Here is a 26,416-nt window from a genome sequence, read left to right as displayed (position 1 = left end):
CAAATGGACACAAGAAAACAGATAAGAAGGGGATGAGGGGAAAGAAATGAATAAAATAAATCTTAAAAAAAATAAGAAAGGCACATTCAAAAAAGCTCTCAAAATACTCTGAGTCTCCTAGAGGTTTGGCATTGGCTATTACAACATGCAGTATCTACAAGTGAAATAGACAGGCAGTCTACTAAATTTCTTCTGGATCTGTATAAACAGAAGAGTTGTAGGTAGGGTGAACAAAACTTAAAAAAACAATATATCTGTTTCCAATACACAAATGGACAGACAAAAGATAAACATTTTCATTACAATAAGGAGAAATTGGAAGGAAAAGATGAGTCACTGGTCTTCTATAGTCCAGTAAATCTACAGGGCATCCTCCATTCGATTTCGGTCTGAGAGAAAATCTTAAGATGATGACTTCTTGTCCTTGTTGTGTTATGGGAAACCACCCTTTCCACAGACTTGTTCAATGGTCATATTCTTGGTCCCACCCTCATCAAGCATCTGGGTGTCCACCAAGCTCAGACATCTCCCTCCAAGAGTCTCGGGTTGATTGCCACACTTTACCCAATCTTTGGATTAGAGTCTTAACCCCCCTAGCACAGTGAGGTGAAGACAACATTCCCCCTAAACTTTAGCGTACAGGCTCAACCTTATCAGAGCAATGAGTTGACCACCTGGCCTTCCTTAATCTTTCAGGGGCATGTCCACCCCTCTCAGACATGTGGGGTGCTGACCTTAACCACCCTAATACTTTGAGAATATCCTCCACCCCGTCTGTACCCTGAGGTTGCAAAACTTTCCGAGAACATTGGGTGGGAACATACACTCTCTTCAACTGCTGGGGCAAGCACCCTCTCTGTACACAGGGTGGGTTCCCTGTCTTGGCCCAAAGTGATGTCTTAATTTCAGATCTCGTCTTCCATGGTTTTCCACTTGAAGTTGTTCCCCTTCAATCCCTCCCTTCAATATCCCTGTTATTCCAGGCTGACAGTGGTTTTGTTCATACAGCTCTCTTTAAAAAAAAAATGTTGGTTTGGCATGCAGGAAGCAGGGGCCCAAGCATCAGACAGTAAGAATTTCCATGAGTAGTTCCAAGTTTAGTTAGGTCCTCCAATGGGGCACTTTCATCTGGGAGCTTGATTTCCAGAGGCTTGGAATTACCAGAATCAGTTTCTATTTTCTTTGTACCCAACAGTTCATTCCTCAGCCTATCTCCCTCATCTAGCATTTTCTACAAGCTGCAAGCAGAAGCCAAGCCACATTCTCTGGGTTTACTTTGGAAATTTCTTCAGATAAATGCACAGGCTCACCACTTTCAAATTCTGCCTTCCATTAAACACCAGTGGTTAATCTTGCTAAGTTATCTGCAACTTTAAAACATGGATCACCTTTTCTCCAGGTTCCAATAATAGTTTCATCGTTTACTACTAAAGCATTAAGAAAAGTCTCCTTAGCATCCATATTGCTATCAACAGTCTTTTCAAGCATCCATATTGCTATCAACAGGTCTTTTTTTTTTAACCATCTCACAATTCCTCCAAAAAATACCCCTTACCCATTTATAAAACTATTCCAGCATTTTGGTAATTGCAAAAGCTCTTCCCCACTCCTATGTACCAAATTCTGCATTAGACCACCAAAGGGGTGCTGATGCAGAATACCAGAAATCAGTGGGTTTATATAAAGGGTATTTCCTTGTGGTAGAAACTTACAGATACTAGGCCATATAGCATAAGTTACTTCCCTTATGAAAGTCTATTTTCACATGTTGGAGCAAGATGACTGCTGATGTCTGTGAGGGTTCAGGCTTCCTGGGTTCTTCTCTTCCAGGGTCTTGCTCCTCTCTGGGTTCAGGCCTCCTTTGTTCCCAGGTCTTGCTTCTTCCTCAGCTAAGTGTTCCTCTCTTTCTGGGTCTTGCTTCTTTTTCCTCTGTGAGATTATTTCCTGGGGCTCCAGTTTAAGGCTTCAGCATCAAACTCCAACATCAAAACTCCAACATCAAAAAACCTCATCTCTGTCCTTTGCTGTGCCTTTTATCTGTGGTTTCCCACCCACCAAGGGGTGGGGACTCAAAGCCCTAATGATGTGGACCAATCAGAGCCCTGATCATAACTTAATCATGCCCAGGTACAGACCAGATTACAAACATTATCCAATATTTACTTTTGGAATTCATAACTATATCAAACTGCTACACTGGCTGAAATTTATACTGTTAATCTTCCTCCCACCTTTCCCAAGAAGATCGATGGCCTATTACAAGACTAACTGTGCACTGGGGCAAAGGAAATGATCATACACTTCTGGGATTGTTAGACCCTGGTTCAGAAGTGACATTAATTCCAGGAGACCCAAAATGTCACTGTGGTCCACCAGTCAGAGTAGGTGCTTATGGAGGTCAGCTGATTAATGGAGTTCTAGATCAGCTCCATATTACAGGTGATCCAATGGGTCTCCAGACCTAAACTCTGGTTATATTCCCAGTTCCAAAATGCATAATTGGAATAGACATACTCAGTAACTTGCAGAATCCCCATATTGCATCCCTGACTTGTGTAGTGAGAGATATTACGGTTGGAAAGGCCAAGTGGAAGCCATTAGAATTGCCCCTACCTAACGAAATATTGAACTACAAGCAATACGAGATTCCTGGAGGGATGGCAGATTAAGGCCACCATCAAGGATTTGAAGAATGCAGGGGTGGTGATTCCCACCACATCCCCACTCAACTCTCCTATTTGGCATGTACAGAAAATAGACGGATCTTGGAGAATGACAGTAGATTATCATAAACCTAACCAGGTGGTGACTCCAATTACAGGTGCTGTCTGAGATGTGGTATCACTGCTTGGGCAAATCAGCATGTCCGCTGTTACCTGATATGCAGTTGTTGATTTGGTGAATGCTTTCTTTCTCAATTGCTATTAGTATCAGCTACTAGAACCAGTTTTCTTTCCGCTGGCAACGACAGCAGTATACCTTAAATGTCCTGCCTCAAGGGTATATCAACTCTCGAGATCTATGTAATAATATTGTCCACAGAGACCTTGATCATTTCTCCCTCCCACAAGAATCAAACTGATTCATTATATTGATGATATTATGTTGATAGCACTTAGTGAGCAAGAACTAGCAAAGACTCTAGAATTTTTCATCGGGCATTTGTGTGACAGTGGATGGGATATAAAACCAACTAAAATACAAGGTCCTTCTACCTCTGTGAAATTTCTAGGTGTCCAGTGGTGTGGGGCATGTCAAGTTATCCCTTCTAAAGTGAAGGATAAGCTATTGCATCTGGCCCTTCCTCCTACCAATAAAGAGGGACAATGGTTATTCGGTCTCTTTGGATTTTGGCGATAACTTATTCTTCATTTGAGTGTGCTACTCCAGCCTATTTACCAGATGACCAGAAGAGCAGCTAGTTTTGCCTGGGGACTGGAACAAGAAGAGGATCCACGTCAGGTCCAGGCTGCTGTGCAAGCTGCACTACCACTTGGGCCATATGATCATGCACATCCAATTGTACTGGAAATTTCTGTGGCAAATAGAGATGCTGTCTAGAGCCTTTGGCAGGCAGTATAGGAGAATCACAATGCAGATCCTTAGGATTTTGGAGAAAAACCCTACCATCTCTGAAGATAACCACTCCTACTTGAAAAACAGCTTTTGGCCTGCTACTAAGTCTTCATAGAGACCAAATACTTAACCATGGGCCATCAATTTACCATGAGACCTGAGTTGCCTATCATGAACTGGATATTGTCTGACCCACCAAACCATTAAGGTGGGCATGGACAACAGGACTCCATAATAAAGTGGAAGCAGTATATTGGAAATAGGGCTGAAGTGGGTCCTGAAGGCACAATTAAGTTACATGAGGAAGTAGCCCGAATGTCCGTGGTCACCATCCCTGCCATTTACCTTCTCTTTCCCAGCCCACAGCTTTTACCTCTTGGGGAGCCCCTTACAATCAGTTGACTGAGGAAGAGAAAACTCAGACCTGATTTATGGATGGTTCTCCATGATATGTAGTTACCACCCAAAAATGGACAGAAACAGCACTGCAGCCCCTTTCTGGGACATCCCTGAAGGAGAGTAGTGAGGGAAAACTCTCCCGGTGTGTAGAAATTTGAGCAGTGCACCTTGTTGTTCATTTTGCTTGGAAGAAGAAATGGCCAGAGGTGTGTTTGTACACTGATTCATGGGCTGTTGACAATTGTTTAGTTGTATCATCAGGAAATTAGAAGGAACATGATTGGAAAGGTGTTGACAAATAAGTCTGGGGAAGAGATATGTGGGTAGAACTTTTTGAGTGGGCAAATAACACGAAAAGATTTGTATTCCATGTAAATGTTCACCAGAAGGTGAGTTTGGCAGAGGAAGATTTTAATAATCAATTGGATAAGATGACCCACTCTGTGGCTAATGCTCAGCTTCTTTCCCCAGCCACTCCTGTCATTGCCCAATAGGCTCGTGAACAAAGTGGTTATGGAGATAGGGATGGAGATTATGTATGGGCTCAGCAACACAGAATTCCACTCATCAAGGCTGACTTGGCTACAGCCATTGCTGAGTGCCCAATCTGCCAGCAGCAGAGACGCACACTTAGTCTCCAACATGGCACCATTTCTCAAGGTGAGCGGCCTGTTACCCGGTGTCAGGTTTACTACATCAGACCACTTCCAACATGTAAGGGGCGGTGAGTTGTTTTAACTGGAATAGACACATGCTCTGGATATGGGTTTGTTTTTCCTGCATGCAATGCTTCTTCCAAAACTACCATCTGTGGACTTACTGAATGTCTTGGCGACCACCATGGCATTCCACACAGCATTGCTTCTGATCAAGGAAACCCATTTCAAAGCAAAAGATGTGTGGGAATGGGCACATGCCCATGGAATTCACTGATCTTACCATGTTCTACATCATCCTGAAGAAGCTGGATTGATAGAATGGTGGAATGGTCTTTTGAAGACTCAATCATGGTGCCAACTAGGTGACAATACCTTGCAGGGCTGGGGCAATGCTCTCCAGGAGGCTGTGTATGCTCTTAATCAGCATCCACTTTATGGTGCTGTTTCTCCCATAACCAGGATCCATGGGTCTAGGAATCAAGGGGTGGAAATGGGAGTGGCACCACTCACAATTACCGCTAGTGACCCACTAGGAAAAATTTGCTTCCTATCCCTGCAATCTAAAACTCTGCTGGTCTACAGGTTTTAGTCCCCAAAGGAGGAATGCTGTCACCAGGGAACACAACAATGATTCCATTGAACTCGAAGTTAAAACTGCCACCTGGCCACTTTGGTCTCCTCTTACCTCTGAATCAACTGTCAAAGAAGGGAATTACTGTACTGTCTGGGTTGATTGATTCTGACTATCAAGGGGAAATAGGACTGAATCTACTTAACAGGGGTAAAGAAGCATTTGCCTGGAATACGGTGGATCCTCCACGGCATCTCCTACTACTGCAATGTCCTGTGATTAAAGTCAATGGAAAATTGCAACAACCCAATCCAAGCAGGACTAAAAATGACTCAGAATCTTCAGACATGAAAGTTTTGGTCACCCACCAGGCAAAGAATCACGGCCAGTACTTTCTGAGGGTAGTGGAAACAGAGAATGGGTAGTGGAAGAAGGTAGTGATAAATATGAATTTTGACCATATGGCCAGTTATAGAAATGAGGACTATAATGGTCATGCATCTTTATTCCTTTTTTCACTATGATGATGATTGTATATGTACACAGAATGAATTTCTTTGTCTTATTCCCAAACTTTTCCATTATTATATAATAAATTGTGTCAGTTTCATGAGGATGTCAACTTTGAGTGTGAATATTATCCAAGACCTAGTACCCTATTCTGGATGGAATTAATGCATTTCTGGTTGTACACAGGAGAGTTGAACATTGTTAGGTGGAAATATATGTATATATGTATGTCTGTTCTTGTTTTTACTTAGAGACTAATTATGGTTTAAGGTAATGTGTATTGTTTCCTAGTTGACAAGGGGTGGACTGTGATGGTTAGGCTTTTTGTCAACTCAGCCAGTTAATTGTGCCCAGCTGTTTGGTCAAGGAAGCACTGGGCTAAATGTAATACAAGGGCATTTATGGACTTTAGTCACCATTGACTTGACTGCAGTGGTAAATCATGGAAAGCTGATTGCAATTTCATCAATCAGGGAGCTTGCCATCAGCAATGAGTGACACTTTGTCCAATCAGTTGAATGCCTTAGAAGGGGAAGTGATTCCAGCATTGAATGAGAATTTCCCAGCTCATTGATGGACAGCCAAAGTATCTCAGATCTCATTAAGGACCTTCACTGGACTTTCATCGGAGTCCTTGTTTGCAGCCTGCCTGTGGAACATGGACTTGTGGATCCCCATGGTCCCATGAAAGACTCTGATAAAATTATATAATATTAACAGATATCTCTTATTGGTTCTGTTTTCCTAGAGAACCCTGACTAATGCAGTACTCCTTCACAGTCCTCCTCTTTTTATCCTAATAACCTATCCTCTAGATGTTATCTCCATGCATTTATTCTTCATATTGGTTCCTTTTAGTGAGACCATGCAATATTTATACTTTTGCATCTGAGACTCTGTTTCCTGTGGCATTAACTGAGATCTTCCTGAGATGTGCACAATTTAACTGCTATAATGAACTCCCAACTCATTTTGAAACATCTTAGTCATAAAAACTCATTTGTATTTAATAATTCACCTTTTGGTCAAGGCATTTTTCAAAATGCATAGCTAGTTTGTGCTTGGTAATAATCCCTTTGTTCCATGGAGTGTATCTGGAGAGTGATGTCCCAGTATGTGTCTTAGTTAGTGAGTTGATCTCCTGAGTTTGGCATAAAGAGGGGTCAAATATGAGCAACAAGGAAGCTTTCAGAGAGTAACTTTTAGGCCATGTATATTACTAGGCTAAGTTTCCATTTCACAAGAACAAGGTTCAAAAGTACAAGCATTAATATCAAGGGCTTGGCATATTGGTCTGTCCTTCTTTGCTAGGTACTGCCCTCTACTCTAGTGATTCTTGCCACTCTATTAAAAAATGTAATAATGCTCTCCTTGGGTGCTAATTTAATATTCTATCAGTTATTTTGTGGATCTCCACTAATCAGGACAACTCTCCAACAGCACTCCAAGACCATTTGAATACATTTCTTTTCCATAGATGTATGCCCCTGTTGTACCCCTCCCCACACATCTCCCCATTACTGACAACCCACGCAAGTATCCTCCCCTTCCACAGTTGAAACACTTCTGCAACCCAACACCTGTCCCAAAACAAAGCCAAATAATAATAAATTTTAAAAAATAAATAAAAATAAAAATTTTGCATAGTGCCTTTCATCACTGAAGATCTGTCTTTTATGTGTACTGACAATTTATTCTGTATGTTCCCCCAGGATCTTATTTTTTTCACTTACATTCAAAGAACACTTAGGTTATAGAAAAATCACATAGGAAATAGAGATGTCTCCCATATCCCCAACCTCTCCACCTCTCACAATTTTCCCTATTAATAAATCTTACATGGATATGGTGCATTTGTTACAATTCATGAACAAATATTGAAACTTTGCTACTAACCATGGTCAACAGTTTACATTATGATTTACATTTGGCACTGTACATTTTTATAGGTTTTAACAAAATATATAATGGCCCGTATCCATTATTGCAGAATCATGCAGAACAATTCCAATGCCCTAAAAGTGCCTTATGTTTGACCTGTTCTTCCCTTCCCTCATTTGGTAGTCTATGGTAACCACAAAGTTTCAAGTTTTGAAGAATCAGTTTCATAGGAACTGCATTAATATTGAGTGCCTCACATACTTGTCTGTTTTTTTGTTTTGTTTTGTTTTGGTTTGGTTTGGTTAGGCAATGCCAAAGTACATGAGAAATTCTTGCTCCTCCATTTGAGAATGTACCAGGATTCTACAGGGTGGAAGTTAATATTTTCTTGGTTATTGTGTGAGATAACACCCTGTGGCAGAATGAACATATTCATATTCCATAGAATCATACCCCAGGTGCACCTTTTCCACTTATCCTCCCATCCCCGATGCCCTGCTCTCATGACTCTCCACTGCAATATTTGCAAAAGAACAATTCCATCATTGTAGTTTCAACCACAAGTTCCCAGAGTTTCCCTGTTCCTTCCTCAAGCCTTTCCCCCAGTTCCATGGATAGTCAAACCCAACCTCCCCACCCTGCTCTCACTCACATTCCAGCATCACTGAGGCTTCTCACATCCTTGTACCACCATTATTCCCACACACTGCCCAAACACCACTTTCCATCTGATCATATTTTCTTTTGTTTGTTTTTTTCCCCCATATTGAGCATCATTCCAACATGTTCTACTCCCTTTCTGTCTCCTGATAACCTGTCTTCCAGACTCTAGTTCTGTGAATCTTCTCAATATGCTTAGGTCATATGAGTGAGGTCATGCAATATTTCTCCTTTAGTTATTGGCTTACTTCACTCATAAGGTTTTCATGTTGCCATGTGTGTAAAAACCTCATTCCTTCTTAAAGCTGAGGGATATTCCATTGTATGTATATACCATATTTTTCTTATCCAGTCATCAGTTGATGGACACTTGGGTTGTTTCCATCTTTTGACAATAGTTAATAATTCTGCATTTATCTGTTCACGTCTCGGCTTCCAATTGCTCTAGGTAGATACCCAGCTGTGGGATTGCTGGATCATGTGGGAAACCTATATTAGGTTCCTGCGGAAAGGATGCACTATTCTACATTCCCACCAGCGGTGAATATGTGTTCTCCTTACTCACATCCTCTCCATCATTTGTAGTTCTTAGTTTCTTTAATTAAAAACTTGATTTCATTGATACATTTTAATAAAGCATATAATTCATCAAAGTGTATAAGAAATGGAATTTGGTATAATCATATAGTTGTGCATTTATTACTTCAATCACTATTAAAGATTTCATTACTTCGATAATAATAAACAAAAAATATACAAAGAAGAAAATTCCTCACCTCTCATTCTCTGTTTCCCCTGTGGTATTTAACTGGTATTTCTGGCTATTCTTGCACAATTATTTGCTTGTTTATTAAGCAGTTTTACTGAGATATATTCACATACAATATAATCTATCCAAAGTGTATAATCAAAGTCTTTCTTTACCAGTTTAAAAGTTCTTTATTGTAAATTTGTAAAATCAATAGAAAATAGATTGAAATAAATCATTCAGGATGTTGGCAAACTGCGTTTCTTTCTCATGCTTTCCACATCTCCCTCCATCTTCAAGTGGAATCTGGAGTCCTTCTGATGCTTCCGATCTTTCTGACATCTCTTGTTCCTCACTTCTCTGCATTTCAAGCTCCTGTGATTGCACTACATGCATCCTCTTCTTTTTCCTCCCTCCCTTCCTTCCTCCCTTCCTTCCTCCCTTCCTCCCTTCCTTCCTTCCTTCCTTCCTTCCTTCCTTCCTTCCTTCCTTCCTTCCTTCCTTCCTTCCTTCCTTCCTTCCTTCCTTCCTTCCTTCCTTCCACCCTCCCTCTCTCCCTGTCTTTCTTTCTCCTGTCTTTCTTTCTTTCTTTCTTTCTTTCTTTCTTTCTTTCTTTCTTTCTTTCTTTCTTTCTTTCTTTCTTTCTTTCTTTCTTTCTTTCTTTCTTTCTTTCTTCTCTTTCTTTCTTTCTTTCTTTCTTTCTTTCTTTTTCTTTCTTTCTTTCTTTCTTTCTTTCTCTTTCTTTCTTTCTCTCTCTCTCTCTTTTTCTCTCTCTCTCTTTCTTTCTTCATAACATACATTTTAATTCTTTAAAAGATAATTAGATTATATGACTGTTTCATAAAAAAATATGGGGGATTCCTTTTGCCCTGCTCCCTACTCTCACACATTTTCCCATATTAACAGCATCCTTCATTAGTGTGGTATATTTGTTACATTTAATGAACACATTGTGAAGCATTATTCTAAGAATGGATTATAGTTACATTGTAGTTTGCAATCTCTTGTGCACAATTTTTATATTATGACAAGATATATAATGACCCGAATCTGTCATTGCAATGTAATTCAGGTCTATTCCCAATCCTGAAAATTACCCCCATTACACCTTTTTTTTTCTCTCTCTCTCTCCTCTCAGAATCTCCAGTGGCCACTGCCTCCACATCAATGATAAAAGCTTTTCCATTTCTAGAATCACACTAAGTCTATAGTAGAATAACTGTAAGTACACTCTATCTCATTGTTCATTCCCCAATCCTGAGGATCTGGGATGTTGATGCCCACTGCATTCTAATTGATAGGAGGCTTAGACCCTATATGGTAGATGGATGGGACTCACTTGCAGTTGCAGACACTCTCAGTTCCTTGGTATAAAGTTTGTCCATCCTCACTTCCTTGTTAGTTGTCCAGGGTGAGTCCAGTGAACTGGAAGGTAGATGTTGCAACTCTGTTGGGATTAAGGGCCTGATGGGCACATGAACAGTCCAGATATTCAAGTCTCCTGGACATGCACCCACCAATGCCTGCAGCAACTATTGGTTCAAATAGAAGGGGCATATGAGTCATGTGAAGGAAAACCACAAGTGAGTCAAACTCTGTCACACTCGGGAACACAAACTCCAAAGTAGGACCCACTGGCAAGGCACAAAATTCCAGAGCTATCTGCCATGACCATCAGATCTGGTGTCTCCAGTGCCCTCAGGAACCCCACTATTTTGAGTAGTATCTGCTTTGGCAGTTTATGATATCCTGCTGAGACATGCATAAGTGTAACTTCTGGGATGACCTCCCCACTCATTTTGAAGTCAGTTAGTCATATAAACTCGATTGTCTTTAACTGTTCTCCCTTTTGGTCATAATCTTTTCCCTGTTGCATTGTTTCTTGGATCTTGGCAGTAATCCTCTGGGTCAAGGAAGGCTCTCCCCCAGGAGTCATATTCCATGCCAGGGAGAAGGTAATGCATTTATATGCAGACTTTGGCTTGGAGAGAGGCCACATTTGAGCAACACATAGGCTCTCAGGAAGTAACTCTTAAGTACCCTGTCACACTAGGCTGTTACATTTCAAGAGCAAAGGCTCATAAGCATAATTGTCAATATCAAGGGCCCATCAATACACCACCCTTCTTCTCTCGACATTGCCCTAAACTTGGGGGATTGTTGCTGTTCCATTAGAGAATGTGGCGGTGCTCCCCAGGATAGGAATTCAATATTCTTTTGGTTATTCTGTGATTCTCCACTGTAACAATGCCCCATGAACATTTGAAAATATTTATATACCTTATATGTATGCCCAGCTGAAGTTACTCCCAGGTATCCCCTATCACTGAAAGCCAACACCCAATGATCCTTTCCTGCCAGAGTTGTAACACTTCTGTGGTCCAAAACTTCTTCAAAATGAAGTAAAAACATATTGCAAGATACAATTATTATAATAGGAAAATGAAATGATAAATATAGGTTTAAATGTAAGAAATAAAATGCAGAATAATTTAGAAAAACTAAGATAAAATTTTAAAAATGGGATATTAAAAATAATGGAAAATATTTTAAAAATATTTTTGACTTTTGTCTTTCATCACTGTAATATCTGCTGTACTGTGCTTTCACAGAAGTTTTAGATCACAGTAGTAAGGTCACATACTAAACACAGGAGACTCCCATAGACCCAACATTCTCCCTCTTTTCCCCCTTCATATATCAATAACCTTTTTATATGTGAATGGTAAATTTGTTACAACTGATGTACAAATATTGAGACATAGCTATTAACCATTGTCACTGGTTTTCATTACAGCCTGTACTCTAGACCATACAGTTTTCAAAAATTTTGATGAAATACAATATGGCCTCTATCCATCATTGAAAGATTATGCAGAACACTTCCATTGCCCCCTAAACACCCCATCTTCCATCTACTCTATTCATCTCTAACCTTCTCCTCAGGGCTCACCACTACCATCAGGTTTCACTCCTTGAAGGACAAGATTTATAATAACATGTAACAACACTGGATGCTTGACACACTGGTATGTCCTCCCATTTTAGGAGTTGCCCATGCTCTTGAGAGACACCCACCCCTCAGTTTGAAAACATATCATGCTTCCCCAGGATGGAAGTCCAACTCCTTCCTGCTAATTATTTGGTATGCAACAATTGATACAACACACTAGGACAACATGATTATTAACACATTCTCTGGAAGACTGCCCCAGTGTGCCCTGTCCCAAATGCCTCCCATGCAACCTAAGCTAGTAACACTTCCTGGTCATATTGCCAAAAGAGCTTTCCCAAAAATTTAGTTTCAGTCACATTCCCACAAATTCCCAAAGCTCACCTACTCCCTCCCCCAAACCTACCCAGTTCCAGGATTGTACAGCCCACCCTTCCCACCCTACCATCCTGTCAACCTTGGACAACTAACCCAAGAGTATCACTACACCCCTTTCATATCCCTTCATGTCACTGAACAACTACTCACTTCACCTTATCATGGATTTCACCTATATGAGCATTGACTCACAATCTTATTCTCCCTATTTCCTGTAAACTGATCTTCCAGATTCTAGACTCTGAGTCTGCTTGATTTGCTTAATTCGTATCAGTGAAGTCATGTAGTATTTGTCCTTCAATTCCTGGCTTCCTTTACTCAACATAAGGTCCTCAAGATTCATCCATGTTATCCCATGTGTTAGTACTCTATTCCTTCTTTCAGCTGAGTTATATTCCATTGTATGTAAATACACATTTTGTTTATCCATTCATCTGCTAATGGGCATTTGGGTTGATTTCAACTTTTGGCAATAGAGAATATTTCTACAAGAAACATTGGTATGCATATATCTGTTTGTGTCTTTGCTTTCAATTTTTCTAGGTATATACCCACCAGTAAAATTGCTGGATCATATGGCATATCTATAGTTACTTTTGGAGGAACTGCCAAACTGTCTTCCACAATGGCTGGACCATTCTACATTCCCACCACCAGTGCATGAGGGTTCCCAATCCTTCACATCCTTTCCAAAACTTGTAGTCCCATTTTTTAATGGCTGCCAGTTTAATGGGTATAAGATGATACCTCATTTTAGTCTTGATTTGCATTTCCCTAACAGCTAGTGATGTTGAGCATCTTCTCATGTGCTTTTTAACCATTTCTATTTCTTCTTAAAGGAAGTATCTCTTCAAATCACTGCCCATGTCTTAAATGAGTTGTCTGGATTTGTATTTTTGAGATAAAGGATTTCTTTATATATGCTGGATATTAGGCTCCTATCTGATATATGGTTGCCAAATGTTTTCTCCCATTGCAAAGGCTGTCTTTTCACTTTCTTGACAAACTCCTTTGAGGTGCAAATGTTTTTATTTTTCAGGAGTTCCCATTTATCTATCTGTTTTATTATAAGTTCCTATGGATGCTTCCCTATATTATCTTCCAAAGTCTTTATGGTCTTGGTTCTTATATTTAGGTCTTTGATCCATTTTGCATTAAATTTTGTATAAATTGTGAGATGGTGTTCCTCTCTCATTCTTTTGCATATGTATATCCAGTTCTCCAAGCAATATTTGTTGAAAAGATCATTCTCTCCCAGTGAGTGGGCTTGGTGACTTTGTCAAATATCACATGACTTTATATGTGAGGATCTACATCAGAACTCTCAATTCAGCTCCATTGTTTGTTATGTCTTTGTGTCAATACCATGCAGTTTTGAACACTGTAACTTTATAGTATGTTATAAAGTCAGGTAGTGTAATCCCTCCAATTCCATTTTTGGTTTTCTTTACATTTTGGCTATTTGGGTCCTCTTGCCCTTCTAAATAAATTTCATTTTTAGTTAGTTTTTCCAATTTGGTAAAAAATGCTGTGTTGATTTTTGTCGGGAGTGTGTTAAATCTACAGATCAGTTTGGGTAGTACAGACATCTAATGATGTTTAGTCTTCTCATCCATAAGCAGGTAATATTCTTCTATTTATGTAAGTGTTCTTAGATTTCCTTTAACAGTGTTCTGTAGATTTCTGCATATAACTCATTTACATCTTTAGTTAAATTTATACCAAAATATTTGTTTCTCTTACTTGCTATTAGAAATGGCATTTATCTTGATTTCCTCCTCAGATTGCTCATTATTGGTGTACAGAAATGCTATAATTTTGTACATTGATTTAACAACTGCAGTTTTATTATACTCATTAATAAGCTCTGTAAGTTTCATTACAGATTTCTCAGGACTTTTTATTTTAGGACCATGTCATCTGCAAATGGTAAAATTTTTACTTCTTTCTTTCTAATTTGGATTCCTCTTATGTCTTTTTCTTGCCTAAGTGTTCTAGTAAGTACTTCTAAAAAAATGTTTAATAGGAGCAGTGATAGTGGGTGTCCTTGTCTTGTTCCAGCTCTTAGAGGGAAATATTTTAGGATTTTAACATTGTGTATGATGTTAACTATGGTTTTTTCATATATACCCTTTATGATGCCAAGGAAGTTTCCTTCTATTCCTACCCTTTGCAGTGTTGTTATAAGAAAAGGGTGCTGTATATCATTGAATGCTTTTCTGCATCTATGGAGATGAACATGTGATTTTTTACTTTTAAATTGTTTGTGTGGTGTATTACATTGATTAATTTTCTTATACTAATCCATCCTTTCATAACAGGGATGAAACCCACTTGGTTATGAAGTAAAATTCATTTGCTGTATTGTTGAACAGGATTATCAAGTATTTTGTTGAGAATTTTGGCATCTAGGTTCATTAGAGAGATTGGTCTGTAATTTTCCTTTCTTGTGGAATCTTTGGCTAGTTATTCAGGTAATGTTGGCATCTTTGAATGAATTAAGCAATGTTCCTTCTGCTTCTATTTTTTTCAAAGAGTTTAAGGAGAATTGGAGTTAGTTCTACCTGGAGTGTTTGATAGAATTCACCTGTATAGCCATCTGGTCCTGAGCTCTTTTTAGTGGGGAGGTTGATGACTAATCGAATCACAGCACTTGTGATAGTTCTGATGAGTTCATCAATTTCTTCTTTCATCAATGTAGGCTGCTTGTGTGTTTTTAGGTATTTGTCCATTTCCTCTAAATTTTCCATCTTATTGGCATAAGTCAGTAGTGATAGCCCATCTCATTTTTTTCTGTGTGTGTATTTGCATCTTCCCTCTTGTTTTCTTTGTTAGTCTAGCTAATGGTGTACATATTTTATTGATCTTGAAGAACCAGCTTTTGGTGTTGTTTATTTCTCCAGTGCTTTTGTTTTTTATGCAACTTCCTTATAATAAATGTCTTTTTTAAATTAAATTGTCTTTTTTTGTAAAGATACATAGATCACAAAAATGTTATATTAAAAAATATAAGAGGTTCCGACGTACCCCACACCCCACACCCTCACTTCTCCCACATCAACAAACTCTTTCATCATTGTGGCACATCTGTTGCATTTATTGAATACATTTTGGAGCACTACTGTGCCACCACATGGATTACAGTTTACATTGTAGTTTACAATCTCTCCCAATACATTCAGTGGGTTATGACAAGACATATAAAGTCCAGCATTTGTCCCTGCAATATCATTTTGGACTACTCCAAATCCTAAAATGAAACAAGAACAATCCCCCACGTGCAAGGGCAAAGACCAGTGAAGAAGGATGCATCAATGATCAGCCCTTGACACTGATGACTATGCTTATGAGCCTATGTGCCTGAAATTTGAAATAGGCCTAGAGTTGCACGGTGCCTAAGTTACCTCCTGATGGCCTCCGTTTGCTCAAATGTGGCCACTCTCTAAGCCAAACTCAGCATGTACCTACATTCTTACACCACAGTGTGAGACATGACTCCCAGCGATGACCTTTCCTGGACCTGAGGGACTACTACAAATCAATAGCTGGTGATGCAACTAGAAAAAGACCTTGAATAATAGGGGGAAATGGTAAAGACAAATTAATTTTTAAGGCTAAGAGTCTTCAAAAAAAGAATCAGGAGGTCATCAGAGGGTTTGTGCTTATGCACACCTCAGCAGGATCCCAGAGACAACCAAAGTAGATACAACCCCAAGTACTGGGGCTCCTGAGAGTTATGGAGACACAGAGGCTCTACAGTCATCAAAGTTGGTTCTGGAGTTCAGTGCCTTGTCAGTTTGCTCTACTTTGGAATTTGTGTTTCTAGTCCTTTTTTATTTTCTATTTCATTTGGTTCTGCTCTAATCTTTGCTTTTTCCTTCTTTCTACTTCTCTATGGGTTAGTTTGTTGTTCATTTTCTAATTCCTCTTTGATTTGACATGCATTTATGGCTATGAATATCCCTCAGTACAGCATTTACTGCATTCCAGAGGTTTTGATAGGTTGTGTTGTCATTTTCACTCATTTCAAGTCAGCTACTGATTTCTTTTTTAGTGAACTCCTTGAACCAACTGCTTGTCTTGTTGTAGAATTTGAGAGAGGTTCAATTATTTGCGTATAGAGAGGCCAGGACTCAGGAATGATTTTGAGAAGGAAAAATGGTTTATTGATGGCCAGCCGGACTCTGGAGCTTTCTGTTTCAATCCCGAGCCAGGAACAAGATTTTTGAGGTACTTTTATATGGAGAGGAAAGGCCAAATGGTCCTTTTGTTTCAGTTCTCAATAGACTTGAATTCACATATATATCTTCCACATCTTAGGTAAGCTTTTAACATGGACCTCAGGCATTCTAGATAAGCTTTTAGCATATTTGATTTGCATTTCCCCTGAATAGGTAAAGTTTATAGACTTTGCATTGTTAAACTGTTTCCTGGGACTGGAGTCCTTGCCTTGGTCTTCACCAAGGGCAGGACTGCAGCCTTTTATCATCCCACACCCACAAGTCACAGATAGTTTAGATTATCTTTGAAGAGACAAAGAACCTCCAACCCATAGCCCACATCAGTCTTAGAGTGTGTTTTTTAACTTCCATATATTTGGGCCTAACCTTGTTCTCTGGCCCTTACTGATATGCAGCTTCATTCCATTGTGGTCAGAGAAATTACTTTGTGAACTTTCAATCTTTCAGAATTCACTGAAATTATTTTCTGTAGCCTACCATGTGGTCTATCTTGGAGAATGATCCATATGCTCTTGAGATAAAAGTATATCCCACTGTATTTGGGTATAGTGTTATTTATATGTCTATTATATCCAGATACTCTAATGTATTATTCAAAGTCTTTCTTTTTTTACTGATTCTCTGTCAAGATGTTCTGTCTAGTGGTGATAAATGTGTATTAAAGTCCCCCTATATAATTGTAGAGACATCTATTTCTCTACCTAGCTTTGCAGTGTATGCCTCATTTATTTTGAGGCACCTTGGATAGTTGCATAAATGTTTATGACTGTCATTGCTTCTGGAAAGATTACCACTTTTACTAATACATAATATCCATTTTTGCCTCTTAAAATAGTTTTGCACTTAAAGACTCTTTTGTATGATATTAGTGTAGTTATTTCCACCCTTTCTTCATTGTCATTTCCTTGTAAAATTGTTTTTCAGTTGTCCGCTTTCAGCCTTTTGAATCCCTGGGTCTAAAGTGGATATCTTGTAGACAGTATGGAGATGGGTCATATTTTCTTATCCATTCTTCCAAACTGTGTCTTTTGACTATTAATCCATTAACATTCATTGTTATTATTGTCAAGGAATTACTTACATTAGCCATATTTTCTTTGGGTTTATGCATGTCATCTGTCATTTTTATTTCTTTTTGTTTTTTGTTTCCATTTTCTTTCCTTACACTCTCCTTCAGCTCTCTCACTCCTATTTTTTTCCTTTCAACCTGCAGCACTCACTTTAGTATTTCTTAAATGGCAGGTTTTTTATTGCATGCTGTCTTAATTTCTGTTTACCTGTGAATATTTTGAATTCTGCATTTTTTGAATGCCAGTTTTGCTAGATAGAGAATTCTTGGCTGGAAGCTATTTTCTTTTAGTAACTTAACTCTGTGAGACCACTGCCTCCTTGCCTTGATGGTTTCAGATTAGAGATCAGGACTTAAATTTATTTAGTTTTCCTTTTGTGTGATTGTTCTCTTTTCTCATGCTGCTTTCAGTATTCTCTTTGTCTTGAGTATTGGACAATTTGACAAGTATGTCGTGGAGTAGGCCTGTTGTAACTTATACTCTTTGGGGCGTGCGGCACTTCCTAGGCATGTACATCCATCTCCCTCAATAAGGTTGGGAAGTTTTCAGTTATTTCTTCCAGTACTCCTTCCAACCCCCTTAACTTCTCTTCTCCCTCTGGGATGCTTATAATGCATATGCTTTTGAGTTTTGTGTTGTGATCCCCAAATCGCTGATAGATTTTTTAATCTTTTTATCTATCTATTCTACTATCTGCTTGATTTCAGATGTACTGTTCTGCCACATTGCTAATTCTTTCTTCTGCCTGTTCGAATCTGCTGTTATGTGTTTCCAGTATATTTTTTATTTCTTGCATTGTATCATTCATCACCATCATATCCATTATCTTTTTCTGCATATTTACAATTTCTTCAGTATGGTCTCCCAGTGTCTTCTTAATATCCTTAATCCCTTCCTTCACTTCATTAAGTTGATTCATGATATTTGTTTGGACATCTCAGATTAGTTATTCTATGTGCTGCATCTCCTCCTGGTTTTTAGATTGTTCCTTATGATGTGGGCTATGGGTGGGAGGCTCTTTGTCTCTTCAGAGATAACCTAAGCTGTCTGTCCTGACTTGTGGGTGTGAGACCTTAAGAAGCTGCAGTCCTGCTGTTAGTGACCATGTCAATGACTCCAGTCCTGGGAGGCCATTTAACAATGCAAACTAGATACATATCGATCAGTCCAGGTTAACTCTGATGGTGGTGATGCCGAAACTTAAGGGAACTTGGACTTGGACTTGGCCTTGAATGGGAAATATAATATAGCCTGTGCATAAATTCAAAATCATCTAATTCTGTATCCAAGTGTGCCTAGTTTCTAGAAATCCAGTTAAGTGATATGAGCTTTGAATGTTCAGAAAGGATGTAAGACTGAATGTGTATTAGAGGTTGCATCCAGACAGAATGTGGGCAAGATGCTAATTCAAGCTCACCTGAAATGTGGGTGATATGTTAATTCAAAACCTATCTGGTACTCAGGAAAAGACTTAACTAACAAAGAAAGTAGTTTTCTTTGATATAAAAGCACCATATTGATATAGCCTGTGCATAAATTCCAAATTGTTTCCAAGAGTACCTAGTCCCCAAGATGGCCAAATAAGTAATATAGGCCCTATAGTCTCTGAATGTTGAAAAAGGATGTAAGACAAATGTGTATTCAAGGTTGCATATGGATATGCTAATTCAAGCTCACCTGAGATGTGGGCGATATGCTAATTCAAGCTCACCTGAGATGTGGGCGATATGCTAATTCAAGTTCACCTGAGATGTGGGCGATATGCTAATTCAAGTTCACCTGAGATGTGGGCAATATGCTAATTCAAGCTCACCAGAGATGTGAGGGATATGCTAATTCAAGCTCACCTAAAATATGGGGGTACTATAATTCAAAACTTATCTGGTACTCAGACAAACACTTAACAAGGAAAGTCATTTTCTTTCACAAAAGCACCATTTAACTCCCTACCCTTATATCTTTTCTGTATAAAAGGGAACCCAAAATTCTATTCAGACAAGAGTCCGCTGAGCCTGGCCGGTCGAAATAAACCAACTTCCTTCTCGGTCCTCTCGTGTCCTGGCCTTCGATACCACGCACACCCAATTTCTCTACAACAATATGACTCCCCACCCTGTATAAAAGGCACTTGAAAATCTTGTTCGGGGGCTCAGGTTTGAAAGGGAAAGCTCCCCAGTCCGGCCTGCCTCAATAAATCATTTTTCCTTTTCAAAATCATTCCTGAGTCCTGGTCTTTCTATACACAAATAATTGAACCTCTCTCAACTGCTACACTTGGACCAGGTCAGGTCTTCCTGGTTCTTTATAAAGTTTATATTTTTATTTTTAGCATTTAAGCATCTCTTTATCTTGATTTATTTAGTTGATTAGTTTCTATAGGGTTTTATTTAGTTGCTGTTTTGGGGTGGTAAGTTTTCTCTTTGACAGTTCGTTCCTCTTAGTTTATTCCCTTGGTGATGTTTATGCTCCCTAGAAAGAAAAAGATTATGGACAGAAAAAGTGAAAGAGGTATGAAGAGATAAAGGATAATAGTAATAATAATAGTAAAATGTTGAAGATGAACAATATAAGATCTAGGAAAATGAATAAATAATTCATGTAAGAAGTGCAGAGGAATGAAAATAAAAAAAAGGGAATATGAACAATGAAATGAAAATCCAAATAGAGAAAAATATCTAGAATGAATTTACAGGCCAGACTAACACAAGAGAGGGAAAGAGAAAAGACATGAAGAAAAAAACGTTAAAAAGAAGGAAAACAGAGAATAGAGAGAATACAAGAGACAGAATAAAAACAAGAAAATATGAAGAATAAATGAAGAGAGGTGGAATGTAAAATTAACAACAGAAAGAAGAAGTTAGGAAGATAAAGGAAGGAAAAGAAATAATGTAAATCATGTTTATGTGTTCCCTTTCATAAAGTATCAACTGGGTGTTTGATAAGGAGGTGTAGTACTACTCTAAGGAGAGTCAGGAATCAAGCTAGGCACCTCATATATTCAAAGCAGAGTCTCCGCCACTGAGTTAAACTTTTTCTTTGGGTCTGTTAGCTGGAGAGCTATCCAGTCTTTTTCCCTAGGGCAGATTTAATTCTTTGTGGTTGGGTGGATTCCTGCTGATTAGGAGCCTCTCTATCCCTGCCCCTTTTCTACTCCCATTGCTTTCTCTCCCAGGGTAGCAGGACATGACAGTCTGTGTGCATGGATCCTCTCTCACCTCTCCTGCTCAGGTTGTGTTCCCTTCTGCAATTCAAATGGGACCCTGGTATCTGAACTTGCCACAGAGAAATGACTCTCGATGCCCTTCTAGACCTTCCTCTCCTCCCAGGGAACCCTAAATAGGCCTGGGGAAGTTTATTAAGTACTTAATACTGCCTGCCTCTCATAAGGGAGTTGGAAATTTGACAGTTTTCAGCACTGGACCAGCCGATTGCCTGACTCCACCTTTCTCCAATTCAAGTTCCTCTCTCCCAGGTCATTAAGGTAAATCAGGCTGCCTAAGCAGATTTGCCTCACTCTCTACCCAGGGCTACCTCTTGCTAGCTGGTATGCTCCCCAAAGTTCAAAGGGGGTCCGGGTTAGTAAACCCAAAGAAAGGAAACCCCTCTTCACCCTTCACCAGAAACCTCTTACTCCCAGATTGCATATCCTCCTGATGCATGGCTGGTCAGGGTTTTCACAGTTTTTTGCCTTTAGGGTAGGGCTTAACTGCCTGCTGTTTCCAGCCACCAGGGTGAGAAACTCAAGGCTTTCCCTCTTTTTGTTTTATTTTTTATCTCTTTGTCCTACTCCCTCCAGATTGATGCTCTGAAGGATCCTGCTCTGTGGGTTCCCAAAACTCCTCACTCTGGAAGAATCTTTCCCCTTCTCAGCCATTTTTTGTGAGAGAGGTGGTGAGTGCTCACTTAAACCAACCCCATCTTTAGCATTTCTTATAAACGTGGACAAAGGAGATCACTCTTGCATTACTTGTGGGAATATAAAATAATATGTCCAAAAACCATTGACTTTTTTTGTTTCTTTGTTTTTGTACTTTTTAAAAATATATATCCTCTAAAACCCAGTCATTCCACTCTTATGTACTTACCTAATAGAAATGAAAGCTCATGCCATTACAGAGACTTTGGCATGAATGTTCATAACATCTTTATTTAAAATTGCTACAAAATTTAAATGACAAAACATTTAAAAATTGGTATATTGGTAAACATTGCAATATACAACAATTCATTGGATATTTTCTCATAAATGAAAACGAATTAACTACACATACACATAAAATCACTGTATCACAAAACAAATTTGGCTGAGTGAACTTAGCAAGATGAAAATGAGCTCTTATATTATGATCTCATTTATATAAAATTCTACAAAGCTAATCTATAGCTACAAAAAACAGATCAGTGGTTTTGTGTGAACTGAAAAGGTGGGGGAAAAGCAGGAAGGAGTGATATGGGCTATGGGTGGGAGGCTGATCATTTCTTCATAGATAAGGTGAGCTGTATGTATCCTTAGCTGTACCGATGGGACAGGGAGAAGCTGCAGCCCTGCCCTTGGTAACTATGACAACAACTCCAGTCCCAGGAAACAATTTAGCAATGCAAACTCTATGTACATACCAGTCAGTCCAGAGAGGCTCTGATAATAGTAATGCCAAAGCTTAAATAAACTTAAACTTGGCCTCAAATGGGGAAATATAATACAGCCTGTGCATGAATTCAAAATTATCAAATTCTGTATCCACGTGTGCCTAGAAATCCAATTAAGTAATATAGGGCCTTTAGACTTTGAATGTTCAGAAAGAATGTGTATTCAAAGTGGCATCCAGATGGAATGTGGGTGATATGTTAATTCAAAACCTATCTGGTACTCAAACACTTAACTAACAAAGAAAGTCATTTTCTTTGATAAAAGTACCATTTGACCCCCCACCCTGTATAAAAGGAACTTGAAAGACTTGTTCCAGGCCTCAGGTTTTGAACAGAAGGCTCCCAAGTTTGGCTGGCCATAAATAAATATTTTTCCTGGGAAAGATCCATAAGCACTAGAGAAGAATATATAACCTGCTGAGTTTGTGTGCAATATTCTGTATAGGTCTATTAGGTCTAGCTTGTTTATCATATTGTTCAAGTTCTTTGTTTTCTTGTTAATATTCTGTCCAGTTGTTCTACCTAACGATGTGATTGGTATGTTGAAGGTGTCCAACTATCATTGTAGAGCTATTTACTTTTTCCTTCAATTTTTCTGCAGTTTGCTTCATGTCTTTTGGGGCATCCTGGTTAGGTGCATAAATATTTGTAACTGTTATTTCTTCCTGGTGGAGTTTCCCTTTTAGTAATATGTAATGGCATTCTTTACCTCTTAGAATTTTTGCATTTAAAATCTGTTTTGTCTGATATTAGCTGTTTTGGTTACTGTTTGTATGGAATATCTTTTTTCAACCTTTCACTTAAAGTAGGTTGGTATCCTTGGGTTTAAGATGGGTCTCTTATGAACAGCATATAAATGGTTCATGGTTTTTATCCATTCTATCAGTCTACAGCTTTTATTGTGGAGTTTAAGCCATTTATATCAATTATCTTACTGTACATGCTTTATTTACTCCTGTTGTTTAATTATTTGCTTTTCATATGTCACTATTTGATATTTTCTGCTATTCTTTCTTCTATACTTTTCTCTAAGCCTCTCTCTTGACTTTTTATTTCTGACTTTAAGACTCCATTTAATATTCTTGCAAAGGTGCTTTCTTGTTTTATGAACTCTCTTAGTTTCTGTTTGTGAATAGTTTAAATTCACCTCCTTATTTTAAGGACAATTTTGTTGAACAAAATATTCTTGTGTTGCAGTTTTTCTCTTTCAGTATCCTAATTGTATCATACCACTGTTTTCTTGCCTCCATGGTTTCTGATGAGAAATCCACACTGAGTTTTACTGGGCATTCCTTATATGTGATGGTCTGCTTCTCCCTTGCTGCTCTTAGAATTTTCTCTTTATCTTTGTTGTTTGACATTCTGAGTAGTATGTGTCTTGGAATAGGTCTATTGCATTTATTCTGTTTGGGATACACTATGCCTCTTGGATTTGTAAGTTCACTAATTTCATGAGATTTGGTAAATTTTCACATGTCTAGCATGTGGAAAAGATGTGTTCCCATAAGGCACCGAGGAGAAGAAACCATCATTTTAAGAATGACTCTCAGAGTGAAATGGAATGGAGGATCCCCTGTAGGTTTACTGAACTGTAGAGGACCTGTGACTCATACTTCCCTTCCAATTTCTCTTTACTGTAATTGAAATGTTTATAAATTGTTTTGTAAGTTTCTGATGTCTATAGCAGAGAAGACTTTGCCCCAAGACAAACTATATTTCTTTAAATTGATTGTGATATGATTCAGTACTTGCATTGTTACTGATTTAAGTTTTTTAAAAAATATTATAGTGTCTTTTTGGAATTCAGAGGGTGCAGTGTAGCAGTTTGATATGGTTATGAATTGCAAAAATAGATATTGGATTATGTTTGTAATCTGATCTGTACCTAAGCATGATTGAGTTATGATAAAGGTTTTGAGTCCCTACCCACCAAGGGGTGGGAACTCAGATAAAAGTCATGGCAAAAAACAGAGTTGGGGGTTTTTGATGTTGGAGTTTTGACCTTGGAATTTGATGCTGAAGCTGGAGCCCCAGGAATTAAGCTCACAGAGGAAATGGAAGCCAGGCCCAGGAAGAAAAGAACTTTGAACCCAGAGAAAAGCAAGTCCCATGAACATAGGAACCCAGGAAGCCTGAACCCTCGCAGACATTGGCAGCCATCTTGCTCCAAATAGACTTTGGTGAGGGAAGTAACTTATTCTTCATGGCCTGGTATCTGTAGGCTCCTACACCAAATAAATACCCTGTATAAAAACCAACCAATTTCTGGTATTTTGCATCAGAACTTCTTTGGATGATTAATACAGTGTGACAAATACTCCAAGATTCTTGTTCATAATTGTGGTAGACAGCAAGTAGCTGTCCCAAAGAAACTCAAATCCTTATCTCCAGAATTTGTGAATAACCTACCATAAAAGGTAAAATAAACTTTATGAATGCACTTAAATTAAGGTTCTTGAGATGATTATCCTGAATTATCTAGGTGGGATCATGTAATCACAGGGATCTTTATAAGGGAGAGATGAAGGCAGGAGTGTAAGAAAAAGAGATGCTATGACATAAGCCAAGGTCAGAGAAAGCAGGGCCTTTTGCCAGTAAATGCTTGAAGCCTCTAGAAGTAAAAGAGATTCTCCCTCTAAAGCCTCCAGAAATATGGAGTGCTACCAATCCATTCTAGACTTCCTTCCTTCAGAAATATTTGAAAATAAATTTGTTTGTGCTAATTTGTTATAACAATGGAAAACACACACATTTCCTGCTGCATTCCTAGGCTCATCCATTTCTCTACATGACTTTGTTTCTTATAGTTGGAAATAGTATTGACCAATCAGTATATGGAGCTTGAGATGTACATGTGACTCCTGGGTGTGCCATAGTTCCTAGGCCATTTCAGTGGGTAAATTAGAAATTTTGATTTTTATTAAATTAAAATAGTAATTCAGAGTGATGCTTCCAATTCACACTCAAGACTTTAGGAATTCAGCTCAACTTATTCTAGCTGGATATTTAAATTAATAATGAATTAATACTTAATTTATCTATACTTCTTGAAACTAATGAGAGAGGGCACATTGCTTGTCATACATACCAAAAAAAAATATTATTTGAATTTAAAATTGATAACTAATACTCTCAAATGACATCACTACCAAATTGCTGCAATTGATAAAGGCAGGTATTTGGCATATTTAACCTGGAAAGGTAACGTTCTACTTCTCTGGTCAACAAATACATTTTCTTTCCAAAGCAATAAGAATGCTGTCTCAAAAGAGAGGGGAAGGAGAGAAACAAATGATGCAACTGGGTAGATCAAGAGGATTATATTTTATGAGAATAAAACATGGTAAGCACTTCCACTACTGATATTAATATATAAACAATTTTTGAGAAGCAGAGCATTTGCTTTTAAAATGCCAGGCCAAATCCACATCTCATAAAAATGATTTTGCAAATTTGGTCCATTTGTCTTCGATGGAAGAATTCAATCCAGTTATGAACATGATTTTAAAAGGAAAATTATTTAAAAGAGTGCTTAAATTATCCTATCAGTTAGACTGTAATAGATATGATCTTGAAAAAGAATTATGGTTTGGAGCAGTAAAGTCTCAAATTATTTAACCCACCTGAGTATATTACTTCTTGTGAAAATCCACACTCACGGCCAGCAATGCACAGAATAGGACATTAACATATAATATAATAAGGACATAAATATCACTTCCTACTTTCATATCATTGGTCAGATTGAAGGTTTGAATGGACAATCAAAACCTGACACAATATGTGACAGAAAATGTTCACAGCTTAGTTATTGAAATAGGTGTATGATCAAAATAAATACGAGAGAATGTAGAGGATGGTGGTAAATTTCACTGAAAAATGTTTCTAAGTTCAGAAGGTAGGTAGAAGCAGAGAATTGGAGAAGGTGAATTATACCCTTGTATAGCATTGAATCTCATATGTTTCTCCATTGTAGTGTGGGTTTAATTTAATTGTTGGACAGAGATGTGGCATACCAGGATACCTCTATGAGATCCTGATGGAAGTTCAAGGAAAACTTTGAATGCAGATGGTTGAAAATGACCGTAGCCATCATGTCTAGTTGAGGAGTCTTGTATGTCAC

Source organism: Dasypus novemcinctus, chromosome 12 (assembly GCF_030445035.2).
Source record: "Dasypus novemcinctus isolate mDasNov1 chromosome 12, mDasNov1.1.hap2, whole genome shotgun sequence".
Lineage (NCBI taxonomy): Eukaryota > Metazoa > Chordata > Mammalia > Cingulata > Dasypodidae > Dasypus > Dasypus novemcinctus.
The sequence above is the reverse complement of the archived record's forward strand: the minus strand, read 5'-3'. Positions refer to the sequence as shown.